Raw genomic sequence first — 13,757 nt, forward strand, 5'->3', positions numbered from 1 at the left:
TTCTGAGGAAAGGAAGGGGAAAATTAGCAGTGTGTTTTCTCCTGCTAGACAGGTAATGGTTGGGACTTCCTCGCACCAAAGTCTTTTTGTCTAGCTGGTACACCAAATTTTGGTCAGAAAATACCCTCAACATGATGGAGTCTAGCCATTAGCCCAGCACTCCAAGTCCTCCATTAATGTACAGCTGGATACTACAGACACTGGGATTTGTTCATTGGATACATACTGCACCCTGACTTCTCAATACTGGTGCTTGTTCCTTGCTGAATTACAGGGACACATTTTGATCCCTAAAGGAAAGGTGATGACAAAGACTGGTATCATAAGGATTTTGTTAGCATGCATACATCCTTTGCAAGTGATTGTGTAAAGGCAACATATTTTCACAGGGAAGTCAAGGTTTGTCCCCCTTTAATTGCCACCAGGTGACTTGCACTAGTCTGTGTTGGGGTGCAATAGAAGCAATTTGCTTCCTCAAGCGGTTGCTGCTCCTAAATGAAGTGACTGGGCCAGTTGTCCCCAGCTCAGCAGGAACATGAGTTTTGAGCTAGTCCTATGCCATTTTCAGAGCAAGAGGCTGGATTTTCACTTTTGCTGTTGGGACCCTGCTCTTTGATTGCAGGAAGTGAAATACTCATGCTATCTGGCAGATATCATGCACACCTCTAAAGAAAACATACCGAGAGCTCTTATTGCCCAATAGTAGCTTATATTACCTACCTAACTGGGGCTTATCATTGGGGGTTGTATGTACTTGAAGGGTGTGTATAGCTCTGCATACTTTGACCTTGTTTCTGATGTGAATGAGCCAGCCACATCCTGGAGTCAAGCGAGGGCAAGCCTGGCCCAGCCATCACAGAGAGCAACACTGGTCAGGCTAGCTCAGCACCACCACACCCACAAGCACTGGCCATGGACCATCCACTCCTTCCTGGGAAGATCCCCCAGTGCCTGGAGTGCAGGCGGGAGCCTGTCTGATGTCCACACAGCCCCCTGGAGACAGATCTCCTCCCCTGTCCCTGACATGATGGCAACAAGAGTCCCTGTTCAAGAGGGCACTCAGGGCTGTGTGCAGGGCATTCCCTGGCACCCACCCATGAGTGCCCTGCTCCCAGTGCCAGGCAGGTGCCTGGAGACAGCTGCTCCTAGGCTCAGCAGCACCCTCTGAGAGAGTGACACAGGAAAGCACAGCAGGGATGTATGCAGGGACAGTGCCCCAAGCGTCTGGCTGTCCCCAGGCCATCCTGCTGCCAGACTGTTCTTGACCATGTCTTCATGACACCAGTCTGTGATTCCTCTTCAGGCACACTATAATTAGATCTGGTTCATTGTTTTGCCATACACATTTTGCAAACAGACTGTGTTTTATATGTATTTGTAAATAATATGTTATAATTTTTCTTCAATAAAACTCAGTTTAGCCCAATTACCTGAGTTGTGTGCATAAAAAAAAAAGATTCAAAACCAAAAATAATGTTTTTATAGGGTCTCTTATATCTTCCATGGAACACCTCCACTGGGAATGGAATCAGGTATGAGGGCTTTGTGATGAGGGGCTGCATTGTGCCCAGAGACCACTGTGACACTGCAGGGCCCCGCTCTGGCTGTGGGGGATTGAAGGAGTGCAGAGCCCTGGGGTGCCCACTCTCAGGAGAGCACGTCCTGCAGGAGGCTGCATCTCCCCTGGAGCCCTGGCAGCTCTGCAGCAGAGAGTGTCAGAGACAGACATGGAGAACCATGCAAAGAATGCCAACTCCCAGATGCGCAGGAAGCTGCTGAAACTGGACTGGATGCGCCAGGTGAGGAACAGAGCAGGAGGGACAGGCCGGCTGTGGGATGGGGCTGCACGGAGCTGCCTGGGGGCTGGGGCTGGGCTTGCTGGCACTGGGGGGGACTCTGTGCCAAGGCGGCTGCCTCCATCCCACTCTTCCTCCTCCTGGTCTTGCTTCCCAAGAGTGCATCACAGGCAGCCAGAGGCAGCGCCTCTGGAGAGCCAGGCCCAGGCCTTGTCCCTCCATGGGGACAGGCTCAGACTGCTCCCCTGCCCACAGAGCTCACAGGATGGAGGGGGCTCCCCAGCCATCATGTAAAGCAAATGGAAGCCTTTGCAAGGGCTGGACAAAACTGGCCAGGCCCATACCAGGTGCAGGGCTCTGCAGAGGCGTGCCATCCTACCATGGCAGCAGGACAGCTGGAGGAGAAAGAGCTCCCAAAGCAGGAAGGCAAGGAGCACCTTGCCTCCCTGACATGGTCTTGGTGGCTCCATGGCAGACCCAGGCAGGTGACTGCCATGGACAGGACAGGACGGGACAGGATGGGACAGGGGGATGAGCCTCCCTCTGACCAGGGCGAGCTGCTGCACTGCACCTCTGCAGACCCATCTCCTCCCACAGTACTGTTCCAGCAGCTGCTGCTGCCAGGTTTCCAGCAGGTATTTCCTGGAGGAAGCCAGGTGACCTTTACAAATAACAGAATCAGTAAATCACATGGAATCACAAATTTTAGGATTAGAAGGGATCTCAGGAGAAAGTCCAGTCCAACACTCTGCCAAGGCATGGTCAACTTGAGCAGGTTACACACATAAAAGTTCAGGTGACTTTGGAATGTCTCCAGAGGGAGAGACTCCACAAACCTCCCTGGATAGCCTATTCCAAAGCTCTGCCACCTCAGTGTAAAGAAGTTCTTACTCAAGCTGGGGAAGAACTCCTCAAGAAATATCCCTCTCTCCTTTCTCACCTCCCAGGGGAACGCATTTCTCAACCCTGGGCAGCCATTGCCAACAGGCCTGGAGAGGTTGGAGGCCATTTCGAGCACGCAGAAGGTGCTGCATTGGCTTGAAGTCTATGTTCCCAGTGATCCACAGACCTTGGCCAATGAGGAAGAGGACTGTGAAAACAAGATTGACAAGGAGCAGTCCCATGAGGTATTGGAAGAGGACATCACATCTCCAGTGCCCTCAGACATGTGGGAAGAGTGCAGCCAATGCCAGGAGTCCCAAGACACATCAGAAGTGTACAGTGACCAAGAGCTGTTTCAACGAGAAGATTATAAGAGCACAACAGCAACAGGAGAAGCTATCAGCAAACTGCAGAGCACATCTCCTGCCCTGGCTGGTTCCATGGACACCAAGGATGAGCCAGCCATGTCCCCAACTCGAGCATCACAGCAGCGAGGGGAGGCCGGTGGCACCATACCCACAAGCACTGGCCACGCACCATCCACTTCTTCCTGGAAAGTGCCCTTTGTGCTAGGAGTGCAGGCAGGAGCCTGTCTGTTGCCATCACAGCCCCGTGGAGACAGATCTCCTTCCCTCACAACCAGTCACACCACGGTGCAGCAGCAGCGACAGTCCCTGTTCAGGAGGGCACTCAGGGCTGTGGGCAGGGTGTTCCTTGGCACCCACCACCCACGGGAGCAGGAGCAGCAGTGCCCTGCTCCCAGTGCCAGGCAGGTGCCTGGAGACAGCTGCTCTGAGCCTCAGCAGCGTCCTCTGAGAGAGTGACACAGCAGAGATGGATGCAGGGACAGTGCCCCAAGCATCTGGCTGTCCCCAGGCCATCCTGCTGCCAGACTGTTCTTGGCCACGCCTTCATGACACCTGTCTGTGACTCCCCTTCTGACATTATGATTAGATCTCGTTCATTTTTATCACACACATTTTGCAAACAGACTGTGTTTTATATGTATTTGTAAATAATATGTTATAATTTTTCTCCAATAAAACTGTCGGTTTAGCCCAATTAACTGAATTGTGTGTGTACAAAAGGTTGGTTCAACACAAAGAGATGAGAAAAAGTACAGTTTCAAATTTCAGAGGATACTTTCATTACTTCTAAGCAGGTGATAGCTCCTGCAGGCATCAGAACTATCTGTCTCTAGTTCTTAAATCTGTTTAAGAAAGACCTTCTGCAGCAGGAGGGCAAGGAGCAGCTTGGCTCCATAGCAGGAATGGCTCCATAGCAGACCCGGACAGGTGGGTGCCATGGATGAGATGGGATGGGATGGGATGGGATGGGATGGGATGGGATGGGATGGGATGGGATGGGATGGGATGGATGGGATGGGATGGGATGGGATGGGATGGGATGGGATGGGATGGGATGGGATGGGATGGGATGGGATGGGATGGGATGGGATGGGATGGGATGGGATGGGATGGGATGGGATGGGATGGCATGGGATGGGATGGGATGGGATGGGCCTCCCTCTGCCCAGGGCCAGTCACTGAGCCACAGCACTGCAGCCCCATGGGTGTGAGACATGTCTGCACTACACTGAGACATCCTAAATGGACAACATCAGTACGTGGCCTAGCATGAGCTGAAAATTATGAAGTCAGAAGAGTATTTGGAGTGCCCCTTAGGAAGGCTCTGACCTTCTGTTTTTGGTGCCAACAGCTTAATGTCAGTGTCAGAGACAAGACATTAGGGTGAGGCTTGATTGGATTGAGTACATCCCCTTTTTGAATGGACTCTCCTTCTCCTCTCTAACAGTTAATCTCCCTTCTTAAGCTTGATTTGTAACGCTTAAAGAGTGTTAGGCTAAATAATAATTCTGTGTCACTTGCAAACAGACATACTTTGTGCACCTGGTTTTGTGACAATTACTCACACTGAACTTGTTTTTCCCTCTTTTCAACAGAGTGGTCCAAAAATACTGACTTAACTTTTTCCACAAGCATTTTACCAGGTACCTGCGTGAGGCAGCAGGACCTAAAACCTCTCCCGGCCGGGCCTCGGTGCCACTAGGGGTCCCTGCCGTCCGCGCAACCCGCCTCGTTCCTCCTCATCCCGCTTCATCCCACTCAGTCCCGTCGTGGCGGGAGGCGCTGCGGGAGGACGCGCCTGGAGGCCCAGCTGCGGGATCGGGAGACAAGGGAGACCTTATCATTCTCTACAACTACCTCAGAAAAGGGTGCAGTGAGGTGGGGGTGAATCACTTCTCCCAAGCAACAGGAGGAGCTACACTAGGGGAGACACAGCTTGGGTATTAGGAAACTTTCTTCAGCGAAAGAATAGCAAGGGACAGCCAGCCGTGGTAGAGGTCACAGGAATAAAGGACAGCTTCTACTGGGCAAAGCTGTGTCTCAGCAGACTTCCAGTTGCACCAGATATACACTGTTTTGAGGCTAGAAATCTGGATGTCCTGATGTATTTGAAGATTTCAGGATAATCTTGATAACAGGCATTTTTTAAAAATGTTGATAAGAATTGGGTGTTTCAGAATGAGGAGCTGGCAGTCAGCTGCAGACAACTTCCTGTGCACCCTATAGCCCCTTAAATTTCTGGTCAGAATACAGTGTCTTTTGGTACTGTGATTTATAGTGAGGTACCTCCTGCTGCTGAAGAGAGAGAACAAATTCTTCTCTCTTGAGAGCCAAGCAAGGACCATCATTCCCTCCACATCCAGCAGCAGGGCAGGAATGCAGCCATCACCCCTCCTTATCTACTCCAGTGTACAATAGTGTCAGGTTCCAGTCTCCTTCTTGTCTCTAGAGAGCACCTCTGTAATATGTCAGGAATGAAATCCTGTCTCCCACAGTGGATGTTTGTAGCAGAATTCTGTGATGCAGAAGTTGTCTGAAAAGGAAACTCAATGCTTAGTTATCCTAAAGGGCAAGGTATTTACCTCCAAAGCTGCAGGTCCCAATTCTCAGTTCTCTCTCTGTCTTGGGAAGTAATCATATCTTTCTGGTGTCTTCTGGAAAAAGCTGCCATTGGTGGACACCGCAGGCCAAGCATCTTAGAGGGGAGGATGTGGCAAGCTGTGACCTGGGTTTGATGTGTTCAGGATAAGCATGGATATGCAGGCTACTCCTCAGGCTGAAAGAGACCCATGCTTTGAGTGGTCTCAGAAGCAGAAGTCAGTGAACCTGGGGAGCTTGCATTTGAAAGCTTGTAGGCATTTGTGCTGTCAAAACCCCTCAGGATTAGTTAGCAGGAATCCTGCAAAACACATATCTGGATTTGGGTATTTAAATACCCCCTAACCTTTCTGTTTGTCTGAACAAAAGTTACTTCAAATGTATTTTGAGATTATGTCTTCCCAAACATGCAGCAAAGGTTAAATGAAACTCTAGATTTTGCATTAACTGGAACAGGCTTAATTGAAACATACCGTGTTGATCTGAAAGATTTTTTTTAACTTGATGGATTTTCTTCTAGAGGCTTTTATACCAAGGCACTTAAGCAAAGTGGCCAAATTGCTCCTACTCCATGCAATCAGTACTACTTCAAGGCTAAGCATAGTTAGCAAATAGAAAGGAAAAATTTAGATTTTCAACTTGGGCTCAAAGCTATCTGACACCTTGTTACTAAAAAGCTTTTCCCACACTTGAATGGCCCTCCTCTCTTCAGCAAAAACAAATTTCCAAACCAGTCCTAAACAAGCTAATTTCAGCTTCAAACAAAAACTAGGGAGGCTACTTGGCAAAGTGAGTGAACGTGGGGGAAAGCTTTTTTCTTCAGTTTGCTGCATCCTTGGCTCCTCTAATGCCAGATGTACTTTCAAAAGCAGCATGTAAATTTGACCTTAGCCTGCTCTGTTGTAAACTGACAAATTATAGTCATTACGCAACTAAAGTAATTTCACATTGCAAAAATACATGTTTACAAACACTTCCTATTCAAAGGGAAAAAGAAGGCTTAGCTAGAAAAGAAGTTGTTTAAAATCTTAGTGGGTGACATGGACATGGACAGGGGGAATGAGTGCAGCCACAGCAAGTTTACCAACAATACCAAGCTGTGTGGTGCAGTGATCATGCTGGAGGGATGGATGCCATCCAAAGGGACCTTGACAGATTTGAGAGGTTGTCCCATGTGAATCTTATGAAGTTCAACAAGGTGCAAGATCCTGCACCTGGGTCAGGGCAATCCCAAGTAGAAGTACAGGCTGGGCAGCGAAGGGATTGAGAGCAGCTCTGAGAAGAACCGGGGGTGTTGGCGGATGACAAGCTTGACATGACGCAGCAATGTGCACTTGCAGCCCAGAAAGCCAAATGTGTCCAGGTCTGCATGAAAAGTGACACAAGAAACAGGTAAAGGGAGTTGATTCTGACCCTCTACTCTGTTCTCCTAAGACCCCACCCTGAGTACTGTGTCAGCAAAATGAGCAGGACATGGAACTGCTGGAGGGAGTCCAGAGGACATCACAAAGATCATCAGAGGGCTGGAGCACCTCTCCTTTGAAAACAGGCTGAGTTTGGGTTGTTCAGCCTGGAGAAGAGAAGGCCCTGAAGAGGCCTTCTAGCAGCTCTCCTGTATCGAAAAGGGCAACAAGAGAGATGAAGAGGGACTTTTTATAAGGGCATGTAGTGACAGAGAAAAGAAGAATGGCTTTAAACTTCCCATGCCTGGAAGCATTCAAGGCCATGTTGGATGGGACTTTGAGCTCCCTGCTAGGATGGCATTGAAAAGAGTGCTAGTCTGTAGGCATTGGTGTATTTGACCTAATTTTTAGGACAAAGTCCTCTGAAGCTTTGGCTAGAAGACAACATAGTATTTGCCTTCTGCCTTCTCTTAAACAATTTGTCAGCATTGAGGTTATCACATTTATTCATCTGGTATGCCACCTTTTTTAAACAGAGGCTGTAAGAAAAAGCAGCTTGTAGATTTCTGCTGCTTTTAAGCTTTTTTTCTGTGAAAACCCCTGTACAGCAGGACAAAAGAATGGCCTATCTTCTGCAGGTGGCATCATCCCTACCCATCAGATGACAAAATGTAAGTGTCTAAGAGAAAGCCTTAAGTATTTTTTTTATTTATTTACAGTGTAGAAATTCACCACAAAAGGTCAGAAGAAAGCATTTGCCAGAATCAGAAAAGGTCCCTTTGTGTACTTCATGGTTGGTTTTTAATTTGTGCAGAGATTTGGCATGTCTTCAGCACAAGAATTCAAGCTACTGATAACAAACAAATTCTTCTGGTTCACTGTTGTTTGGTACGGTTTTATGGCCAGAGCATCTGTATACTCACTTTGTGTGAAAAAGATCCCAATTGCCTGATAATTTGAATGTTCCTGGGCTAAAAACTTTGAAAACTTGTAAAACAGATTTGAGGCAATTTCATCCAGTTTCTTTCTTTCCTGTCCCGTGTCTGTTTGAAGGGCTCATTTTAAAACAGTCAGAAAGGGAATGCTGCCCAAGAAACACTGGGTTTTTCTCAACTGTCTCACTTGGAAGTTTTGTGTCATTAGCTGTGCTGTAAGACAGAAACAGCTTCCAATTTACACATTCCCACGCCTGAAAACTTCCACAGGCGAGCATTTATGCTCAGCAATTTTTGTTTTCATGCCACTGCCAGATAAAGATATTTGGAAGATAAGAACTTTGAAAACCTCTCTGGAAAAATCTTAAGAGGTAAGAAGCCAAGCAGTGTAACTGAGCATTGATTTTTACATGTTGTAGACCTAGAGTGTTAAAATTCAAGGCAGGCAAACCACCACGAGGGTGCAGTGGTAAGGCAGCCTTCGCTGGCAGTGGCAGAAAGCTTTAATTTGCCGCTCCAGTTCTAAGGGGTCAGATGATGATCTTTACATCGGCTCACTAAAGGAAATATTTTAAACATAATTAACTTGAGGTAACACTGAAACTCTTGGGAACATGATGGTGTTCAACACAAGCGGAAGTTTAACTTGCTCTTTATCAGGGATATGATATTACTGTTTGAATTAAGACAAGTCTTAATTAAACTTGACCTAAGTGAGAACACAGTTGGGTGAATAATATTACATTTGCTCAGACTGTAGTTTACTTATAGAGTGGAGAAGGACTAAATTATTGTTTTACTGAGGATAAATATAGCAGCTTTTTTATTATTTTAAAATTATGTGCAACTTTTCCATTGCTTAAGCTGGTTCTCATATTTGTCTTTTAGTAATCGTTTTTTGGGAAAATGCATTATAAATCAACCTTCTCAGCATTCGGCTTTGCTCTCTATCTAGCCATCAGTAAACATATTATTTATGTTTGTCTTTTTTATTGTAAAGATGGACGTTTGTTAGAGGGTTGATTATTTTTATTAAATAATGAAATAATTATTAGATTACTAAATAATCTAGATAATAATAATTATTAGATTACTAAATAATTACTTTAGGGTTTTGTGTGTGTTTTTAAAACACACACAAAACCCTAAAGCAGAAATCTCCACAGCAAGACTTTTGAGAGGAAACCTGGAAATCAAGTGCATTCACACAGGAAGAGACTGACAGCTGACTGCAGTATTTTGGAAAAAAACAGTACTTGTGTCCTGGACTAAAACTCTAGAATATATTTTGATAGTTCAAATGAAGCCTGTCTCCTTTAGACAAAAGGACCAAGCTAGATGCTTTACGTGCTTCCAATGTCTTTAGAGAACAGCTCTTGTTTCCACAAACCAGACTAGTATTTTTGAACATTGTCTGATTTGACAAGTACAGTAAGAGAGGAGAGGAGGAAGTTTGTTTGTGTGCCTGTCCCCAGAAGAAGCTGCTTGCAGCTTCAGAGGAGATACTGATTCCCTCCCCTCTTGCATGGTCTGCAACCTACAGGCCTCCTGCAGCATCCACCTACTCGGCTGCGAAACGGGTTGCACCAGGCATCTCCTCTGCAAGGTATTGTAAAAAAAAAATCTCAATGCAGAGCCAGAGGCTTGAGAATGGGGGTTTTTTAGATGTTGGGGTGACATTCTCAGGTTCCAGCCAGCGTGAAGGCAAGCCTGCAGCCCATGGCACTGAGGATGGCCTTACAGAGTGCACCTACCTGGTGGTCCCCCAGAGCCACAAGCACCTGATCCAACACCCACCCAGCCAAGAGAATGCAGTATTATGCCTAAATTACCTGTATTTACAGACCAAACTCCCCAAACCTGAGAGAAAGATGACACTTTGCCAGAACTAGCTATTTAAAACACCAAGTGAGTTTTTACTTTATGACTTTGTCTAGGTGCAACAACTTAAAAATCAAGTAATCTACTAAGGTGCCACATCTTTTTCACAAGAGCATGCAAATGCCTCCTACAATTTTGGGACAGACCACCCTTCTGAATTGGCCATTTACGCTTCTCACCTGCTCATTGAGAAAAAAAAAAACAAACAAAAAACAAAGAAAAACCAAAACCTAAAAGAAGCCTTTTCCATATTTTGGAAAAAGAATGATAGAGGAAGCAGATGAAGGTTTTTCTGTATGGACTGAGATGACCAGGAAGGAACACACAGCATTTCCTAACTGAAGGTGGCCAGCCTGGTTGGACCTGCTCAAGCATACAAATCATATTCTTCAGGCCATCTCTATTAGAAAACACTCCCATCCCCCAAAAGCTCTGTCCCCTTCCCAGCACCTGTCTCTTGCAAGCAGCTCTCACCCCCTGCAATCCACCTTCAAAAAAATCCTCTCTGCAGCTTGCTGGACACAATTCCTCTTGCTCTGAATCACTTTGTGCAATTAAGACAAGGTGAGTCTGGCCTGAGTTTAGCCTTCTGGCTGGTGGTGGGATGCTGTGTAGGCCAGAGATGGTGTGTTGGTGAGCTGGGGCTTCTATGTGGCCATGTTGCATTGCCCTAGAAATAGTGAGAAAGCCCTGCTCTGGAGGCTGCTTCACAAATGGCTGCTGGTGGCAATAGGACATCTGGAAAACACGTGGAAGTTGCAGATGGTGGAAATGTGGTACGTGGGAAGCATGTGAATTGCTCAGTAAGCCTCTAGGAACAGTGATGGAAACTCCTACATGGTAGAGACCTTCCCTGCGTGTCTCAGGAAGGATTTTATCATCACATTGCAAGCTAGAGCTTATACTCCTGCAAAAAATATCAACGTTATTTCTGGATAGGGAGACTGAGTCACCTTTCAATTTTAGGAATTTTGCTGGGCAGTTTGTGCAACAGAGCAGTAGGAATAGAATGGTAATCATAGGTCATGTAATACAATCCCCTACAGCAGGTACAAGTACACCACCAAGTCCTGATGACTAAGCAATCTCACCTTTAATTTAGAAGCTTTTTTACTGCTGGAAAATTGTCACAGAAATGGGATTCCCTGAGTATTAGGAATCAGTCATGTGAGCCAATATAATTTGAGTTTATTGGTTTTTCTTGCCTTCATCCAGTCTTTAGACAGTCATGGAGGAAAAGACAAATGTAACCTCACACAATACTGATTTTTTTTTCCCCAAATAATATTTCTTGTTTAGGATTGAATACAAGGGTTAAAATTCCTTAAATTAATCCAATACTGTCAGTCTACCACAAATTCTGATCTTAGCATGAACTCTGCTGTGAACACAGGAGAGAACACTAAAGTGTTCTCCACTTTAGTCCTAGTATTTGTTTAAATTTTCTTCATTTCTCCCTTTCAGTCACTGTGCTAGTAGAATCTGAACTGAAGATCACTTCCATAGGAGCCTTATCCTATTGCAAACTGGCAATAGGTAGGTTTAAGAAACAGTTGTGATTCCCAGGTGAGGAGAATGAGAAGGCTCTGTATCTGAGGGTGATTCCCCAGTGAGGGGAAATGAGAAGAATCTGGTGAGTCTGTATCACAAAGGTTGAAGGGCAGCAGCTTTTCTCCTACAGTCCTTATCTCTGACCAAAGGTGAATAATTTTCATAATAATTCAACATTGTGTTACAAATCACAGAATCAACTAGATCAACTACTTCCTTATGAGAGATAACTGAGGTTTTGGTGGCCAAAAGACTGGCACCTTTTGATGATGCTGGAGAATGGAATTACTGCAAAAATTATTTCTGCAAACATTGCCTTCTACCTCTTTGGCTTTAATAAGAGCAGATAAGCAGAGCACTCCTCCTAAAAATGTGGTTTGCGCCTTTCCTTCAAAACGGAGAGGAAAATCTCCTTGCATGTTTTCTTATTAGGTGATAGGGAGAAAGAACAGCTAAAGTATTTTCTGCACAGGTCCACCTCTGTAATAATTAGAATCAATTGAATTGACATTCATTGTTTTCCTCATAAATATCACTCCTTTACCTTGATTTCCTTCCTGTAGCCTCTGCTGGAAAATGTAATGTTTCAGATGTACTAATGGATACGCCAAGGTATTTCCTTTTAGGTGGTTTTTTTTTCTTTTTTTTTTTTTTCCTCAATGAGCAGGTGAGAGGTTATTCAAGCTCTGCTGGCCATTTCCCAGAACACAGATTTTGCAGGAACTGCCATCTCTTTGCTCAGTTGTGATAGTCAGCATTTTATGCTGATGACTTGACAAGAGAATATCCCCATGCCTTTCTGGTCAGTGTCTGAATGAGGAAATAAAAGCCAGTTGCAGGATTTGCAGTTTATCTCTTCAGAGGGCACAGGAGGAAATTATGAGGAGAGTGAGCAAGTTTGTTGAAAGGAAAGATTTTTGCTACAAATGAAGGAATACTCTCAGGAAGATTTTATAGGAAGGGACTTGTTTCCAAGAGTGTTCATTAGATGTTTTGAAAAAGAAGGGTGGCTCATATGGAGACAACATGTGTGCAATAACACTCAGGACTGCCTTCTATCAAAGGCCCGTTAAATTCTGGAGGTTCCTGTACTTGGTTTCTTACTGCTGACAATGTACAAAGCTGTTGGGTGTTTTGAGGAAGAAAGGATCACATGGTGGAGGAGAATAGATGAGAGGATTAAAATGAACATGCAAGCTAGTTTGTGTACTTTTTGATCAGCTGATTTAATGGGGAGGGAAAAAAAAAAACAAGCTTAAAGTCATGCTGGAAACCGCTGTCTTTCAGACCCAAGTCTTATTTTTAGACATGTTATCCATCTGCAATAAAATAACTTCACGTGCTAGCCACATCATTAGGATGAATGTGCATCCAGCAAAGCAGGGTTCAAACCCCATCCTGTGTGATCGGCTATGTGGATGAGTTGAACTTCAGAAGCAGATTATATCAAGCTGTAACCACTTCTTCTAGTTCAGGGGGTAGCTGAGCGGTCTGCTTCATTTTCAGAAGCCAACATTCTACATCTGACAGTAACAACTGGGTCTTGAAAGAAGAAGCTATTCTTTAAGGTAGCATTTATGTATGAAAAATTATTTAAAAAGTGTAAGGAATCTGATGCCCACGTACTGAGCTGGTGGTAGTTTTACTATGGCATATTTGCACATTATCTTCTTCCAGAACTGGTTAAGCATTCATTTTGTGTATCAAAAAAACTTCTTTGCAAAAGCTGGTTGGCTAAAGTGATGACGTAAAAAAGCCAGGAGTCACTGTTTTCCCCTTGTGACTGAAGGCAAAGTGCCATTTTTACATGTGTAAAGTAGCATATGCTAGTGCACAGATGGACAATGGTGCTGACAGATAATTATCTGCACCCATCTGCATAAACCAAGGAAAAGTTAAGACATGCTATATCTTTCTCTTATCCCTGCAACAGAGGTTTTGAAATGCATGAGTGCACTGAGCAATGATTGTAGGCTGACGGCTCAAGTATTCTGAGAAACTAATTGGGTTTCTGAGGACATCTCATGGTATTGTGGCAACCTGAGCCCAGAGGTTAACATCTAGTCATTTGGAAAGCATTGGACAAGTCCTTTTAGAGATGATGAGCCAGGTTTTGTTATCCTCACATATACACCAGGGCTGTAGCTTATCTCTACTATAATTCCACTTCTCTAGACCATGGATATCTGGACCCCTGCTTACTTTAGCCTGGTGTTTTCCCACTCCTTTTTAGGCGGGAACCTAAAGAGTGATCCAGTGGAGATGTGAGCTCTGTAGACCGGGTTAATATAAGCCCACTGACAAGGCACAGGCTCTTTCCAGCCATATTTCCCACAGCTTGCT

The sequence above is a fragment of the Serinus canaria genome, chromosome 4 (assembly GCF_022539315.1).
Source record: "Serinus canaria isolate serCan28SL12 chromosome 4, serCan2020, whole genome shotgun sequence".
In the NCBI taxonomy this organism is placed as follows: Eukaryota; Metazoa; Chordata; class Aves; order Passeriformes; family Fringillidae; genus Serinus; species Serinus canaria.